Raw genomic sequence first — 6,578 nt, 5'->3', positions numbered from 1 at the left:
TATGGTCTATGGGTACATATATCTTTTGCAAGCACTTGTAGAGAACATGTAGTCATCTGTTAGTGGATTAATTGTGTTGATTAGGTACTGTTGGTTGGTGATGTTAAGTTCTTCTATACCTGTGATTCCCTTCTATTTAGTTTTTCTATGCACTGTTGGGACCGTGATTACAGTCTTCAAGTATCATTTTGGATTTGTCTATTCCCCCCTTCCCTCAGTTTTATCTGTTTTGGATTTACATAGTTTACTGCTCTCTTTTGTGTATATACAATTATGATGGTTATTTCTTCTTCGTGAATTGACCCTTTTATCAGTATGTAGTGTCCCTGCCTCTGGTAATTTGCTCTGCTCTGAAGTTTACTTTACCTGATATTAATATAGACATACCCTTTTTCCATTGATTTATATTTGCATAATAGATTTTTTCTATTATTGTACCCACAACCTCTCTATATTGTTTACAATGGAACTGAATTTCTTGTAGAAAGCATAAAGTTTTGCAATTTTTTTTCATCCATTCTGACATCTTTGTCAGGTAATTGATGCTCAGTCTGATGGTGAACCTATGACACGCGTGTCAGAGGTGACACGTGAACTCATTTCTTTGGTTGATTTTTCTTTGTTAAATGGTATTTAAATATATAAAGATCAAAAATATAAATCTTTGTTTTACTATGATTGCAAATATCAAAAAATTTCTATATGTGACACGGCACCAGAGTTAAGTTAGGGTTTTTCAAAATGCTGACACGCCGAGCTCAAAAGGTTCTCCATCACTGGTCTATGGTATTCTGTTGTAGAATCCTGGAAAGACAAAGACAGAGTCACAGATTTCTGACGCTCCTTTCCCCCCACTCTGTCCACATTACATAATTTATAATGTTTCATCTGCCCTCTTTACCTATGCTTTCCTCTTTATATACCGTTTTGCTATTGAGATTGTTAAATTCAATAATTTTCATTGTTTAAATATTTTTTTCTTTTATTTTTGCTTTTCATTTTATTTTTTGCGTAAAACTTTGTATTTTCTCAGTTTAACATCATCTTGGTTCTTGGTATGACAAGTGGTTTTCTATGGAAATGTGGACAACTTTTATTATGTTCTGATATTCTGGATTTTATTTAAAAATCTCTGTTTAACCTGGTTTTCCCTGACTGACTTTCAGCAGGGGGAAGGGAGTCACTTCCTTGTTACTGTCAGGTGGAGTTGGAGGTTTAGGTTTCCAACTTGTCCTTGGCACTGGGGTAGGGATGGGTGGGGTGGAGTGGAGGAGGGTGTGAGGGGCGGGGTCTCATTATCCCTTACCAACACCTGCAGTGGGAATTCAGTTCATCATATGGTTTTCCCTGACCTGATAGTCAGGGTGGCCTCCTTACCACTGGCTTATGGTGAAAGCCTTGACTCTCCACCAGGCTTCCTCTGACCCTGTTCCCAAAGAGGGTGGAACGATAACCTCATACCTGTAGGTGAGTATGGAAACCCAGCTCTCCGAGTGTTTTTCACAAACACCATAAGGCAGGGATGGGATTGCATTATCTGCCAACAGAGATGAAAACCCTGGCTTCCTACATAGCCTTCTCTGACACCACCCTGGAAGGAGGAGGATGTGTTGAGATACCTCTCAAGGACTCCTGAGAATGCAAATCTATTTACCCTACTTGGCTTTGGCTAGCATGGGTAATTGTTTGTCCACAGGTGTTTCTGTGCTGCTTGACTAGACTAAAGCAGTTACTGTTTAAAAGTTTTCTGTACTAATAGGCTACCTTTTACTCTCCATTTGGCTGTAAAATATTGATTTTGTTGACATAGTCAATTTCTCATTTGGTAAATTATTCTTCAAAATCAGAATTATTATTATTCTCTGCACAATTTCAATTTTACTTCTTGAGGTTGGGATGGGGGAGGAGTGGATTCTGATGTTGGTTTTCTGGTATTTACAAGTTTATAGTACATTGAAAGAGAACATTTATTTAAATAAGCAGACTCTCTTTTGGATGAGCATCAGTGGGAAAAGAGAAACTTTTCAATACACACAGATGGAAAATATACAGCATTATATCTTATAAAAAACATAGTTCATTTGCTTCATTTACCTGTGTTTGGATATATTTATATTATTTCTACCTTTTGTATGTTAAAAATAAAGCTTTTTATTTTTTGAGAGAGAAGAAGGGAGAGGGAGGGAAAGATAGAAACATCAATGATGAGAGGAAATCATTGATCACCTGCTTCCCATATGCCCCCTACTCAGGATTGAACCTGCAACCCGGCCATGTGTCCTGACCTGGAATGAAACTGTGAGCTCCTAGATCATGGGTTGATGCTCAATTACTGAGCTACACCAGCTACACCATCCTTAATTGTGATAATTTGGAACAAATCAGGGAGTCTTGAAGTGAGCAACAGTCTAGTCACAGGCTTCTTAGAGCACTAAATCAACGTGCAGGGACACTTGCTAGCAGGCCTCTTAAATCCGAGACTAGTAAACTAAGGTCATCCTAAAATGACTGTTTTTATCTCCCTAACATTTACTAGAATGGTTATCTTTGATAATGTGAATGTTATAATTGAGATTTTTATTTTAAAACAAAAAATGTGTACATAATATTAATGTATAATTACAAATTTAATGTCATTAATCCAATTTTCCTAATTAAAATAAAAATTCTGCTTTACATAGTTTTAGTTTTCCTTTACTATAACTGTGAAATACCGGTATTTGGAGATTCCTTGATCTATAGTATAAATGCTTTATTCTAAATAGCAATAGGCATTTGATGGTTGTAACTAACTGAAGTGCAATAAAGGGTCAAGTATTCTAGAGAGAAGCATAGCATGAGGGATTCTCTCCACAGGTGTGTCTCACATGAAGACATACCTTACAGAAAATGCTGTTCTAACAAATAGTGTAAATACCTGGCATTTTCACTCTTGTTATGACTACACATATCAAGTTTTGAGATATGCCTAGGTCCTTGTTAGAGGAAGTATATAATCATTTGTCATAACAGGAGTCCCTGTTTGTGTCTTATCCTCAGCTCTGAAGCCATCGCCGGCTGAAAGCAGGTATCTGGGTTTGTTTAGATTCTATAATTGAAACTCTGTTGCCATCACTGGCAGCTCTAAGCTTTGAGGCCACTCTAGCTGAAAGCAGGTACCTGGGGTTCGTTTAGGTTCTATATTTGCAACATTGTTGCATCCAGAGCTCAGAGCTGGTCTGCAGCAGGCAAGGAACCTTGGCTTCCTCCATCACTGGAGCAAGCAAGCCTCACGTTTGCTTCAGCTGCCTGGCTGCCGGCAGCCATCTTGGCTGGCAGTTAATTTGCATCCCTCGGTGATTAGCCAATGGGAAGGGTAGCAAAGTTATGGTTAATTACCATGTTTCTCTATTATTAAATACGATAATTTTATATATATATATATATATATATATATATATATATATATATACACACACACACACACACTAGAGGCCCAGTGCACAAAAATTTGTGCACTAGGGCGGGAAGGGGGGTCCCTCAGCCCGGCCTGTGCCCTCTTGCAGTCTGGGACCCCTCGGGAGATAATGACCTGCTGGCTTAGGCCTGCTCCCGGGTGGCAGAAGGCAGGCCTAATCCCTAGGTGCAGCCCCTGGTCGGGCTCAGAGCAGGGCCGATTGGGGAGTTGGGGCGCTGCCCCCTGTCATGCCCAGAGCAGGGAGGATTGGGAGGTTGTGATGCCACCCTCAGTCACGCTCAAGTTAGGGCCGATTGGGGGGTTGGGGCACTGCCCCCTGTCACACTCAAGGCAGGGTCAATGGGGAGGTTGCGGCACCACCCTCCATCATGCACAGAGCAGGGCCAATCAAGGGGTTGGGGAGCTCCCCCCTGTCATGCACAGAGAAGTCTACCAGAGTCACACAGTGTAGAGGGAGGCATTTATCCAGAGTGATTGATGTTGAGAATTTGAAAATAAGAGATACTTGCTACTAGCAGCTAATAAGAAAGAGGTATAGACTTTTACTTTAAAAGATTACATAGTAATTGAAGTCAATTTTTTACCTTGAAGGTGTCACAATCTAATTCATTACTGAAGTGAACATTTATAACCTTAATTAGTAAAGATTGGTCTATTCCGATTCATTTACTTGGCCTAACTTATGAAAATGTGGTCTTTGGTTTATATAATAAAAATAAATTATTAATGATCAAATTTTGATAGTTTTGTGAGTCTTGCAAGTAACTGATAAGATTGGTATTATATGTAATTATTGTATAAGATTATTGTAGAAAATTCTTGATTCTATGTATCTATATATTTTGTGATAAAATGCTGATATGTCTATTCTGGACTGCTTTTAAGAACATGGATATAACATCCCTACTTAAATGTCACGAAATAACATTCAGAAATATTTTTAAAAGGATAATACATCATGATTGAGAGTGGTTTATTTCAGAAATTCAATGTTTGTTTAACATTCAAGTAACTTGCCCTCACACCTATTTTTAAGGCTTACTTATTTTTATGTCTCCTACTTTCCTTAAAAATACAGTGTGCAGTTTCATTCCTTATACTTGCTTTGTATGACTTTTAGGTAATGTTCCATATGTTAAGGATAGGGTTCTAATGATATTTTACCAAGTTTATTTTGCTTATATTAAAATTTAGCATATTAACTAAATTAATTTTTAAAGTAGCTATCCATCATACATACTCCAATATATAAGATGACATTAATTGGACACAAGCATGGTTGATGTTACAGTTTCCATTTTCTTTCCTATCATTATTTTAGGATTGTTTCAAAGATTTATTGGTTTGTAAACCTAACTATTCAGATTTTCTACGAAGGGCATTTTATGGTTACATTGTAATAGAGGTATATTCAAAAAAACAAAACAAAACAAAATAACACAACAAAAACCATATGCATGCATGGCCCAATTATTCTCTTCTTCCACAATAACAGAGCGGTAACTCCACAAACAGTTGCCCAGCTAGACTGTATTTTCCTGGTTCTTTTGCTCTAAAGTGTTGCCTGTGACTGAGTTCTCACAAATAGAGTATGTACAGAACTGATGGATTCTGTTTCTGTGTCTGAGCATTGAGACATCAGGCAGATGAATGTTCATGTTCTGTTTTCACCCTTTTCATCTAGAGCATAAACATGCTGGTGAGCAAAATTTACGTGTATAATTATTCTGCCTGTTACATGGATTTAGTGAAAAATAGATGTTCACCCTTTCCTGGGTTTTCATGGTAAGGAATCACACTTGGTAGAAAAGGAGTGAGACACTGAACTATGAGATAGAGACATCTGAGTAGATTCTTATGAAACAGAGATTATAACCACAAATCTACTGAAATTATGTGACTAGGGGAGGAAGCTCCTCCAAACATATGTGAGGGGAACTGTTTTGGTCTGCAATGGCGATGCTGATCCTCCTTAGGATGTATTCTAACATCTGGTTCCTCTGTGTCCATGAATTAGTTTGGATACCCAATGTCTGAGTCCATTTGGGCTGCTATTACAAAGTACCGTAGACTGTGTGGTTCACAAACAACAGAAACTTACTTCTCAGAGTTCTGGAGGTTGGGAGTCCAAGACCAGGGTGCCAGAAGATTTGGGTTTTGGCTGAGGGGCCTCCTTTGTGTTTCAAGCTGCCTTTTTCTCAAAGTGTCTTCTCATGATTGAAGGGGCAAGAGAGGGCTCTGGAGCCTCTTTCACAAAGGCCCTAATCTCATTCATAAGGGCTCTGCCCTTGTGACCAGTGTAGTCCATCTGGCAATTATAAGGAAAGAACATGGCGATGATAAGTACAGACTGAAGACTGGCAAGCTGTCACCAGACTGTGTCAGCAGGGAGTACACATGGGATTATATAGTAAAGGCCTTAAACCAAGAAGTAGAAATACAAGGCTCAGTAGGATTGCTGTATTTATATGGAAGTGGTCACAAGGGATTAGAATTTTAATATCTTGGCTGAAGTTCAGGGAATACGTTTTAATAATCTGCTAAAGACAAACTGAACTTGGACTCAATGATGGCCTATAGTAATGAGCTTGAAATGTCAGCTTCTCCCATGGCATAAAATAGACAATAGACGGTGGTCCAGAGAGAGGAGAATGTCGGAATGAATATATTATGTAGGACCTGCGTAGGCATCTTCTAAAAGTACTCATAAAAGAAGTTCTCACAGGTTGTTAAACTAACAGATGGGTGAGGAGAATGCAATATTCTTTCGTATTTATTCTGTACCTGTTTTAATCCCCTGAGCAATCAATACAACATTAATAAATAAACAAAATGTGTTTCTGAAATAAAAATAGAAAAGATAAAGTAGAACATGAAACATAATTGATAACCAAAGGAAAAAAGAGCAACAGATAGATGGAACAAATAAAATAAATAAAATGGAAGGATTAAGCCTAATAATATTTATAATATATTAAATTTAAATGAACTAAATCTGAGACATAATGCTTCATATGCCCATCCTGTGGAAAGGGACCCAACACTATGTGGCCCTCCTTTGACTTTAGTGACAATATTTCCTATATCTCGGCATCCTGTTCTGACCCCTTTACTGGGTTCC

This window comes from Myotis myotis, unplaced genomic scaffold, assembly GCF_014108235.1.
Source record: "Myotis myotis isolate mMyoMyo1 unplaced genomic scaffold, mMyoMyo1.p scaffold_m19_p_3, whole genome shotgun sequence".
Classification (NCBI taxonomy): Eukaryota; Metazoa; Chordata; class Mammalia; order Chiroptera; family Vespertilionidae; genus Myotis; species Myotis myotis.
This window is presented reverse-complemented; position numbering follows the sequence as displayed.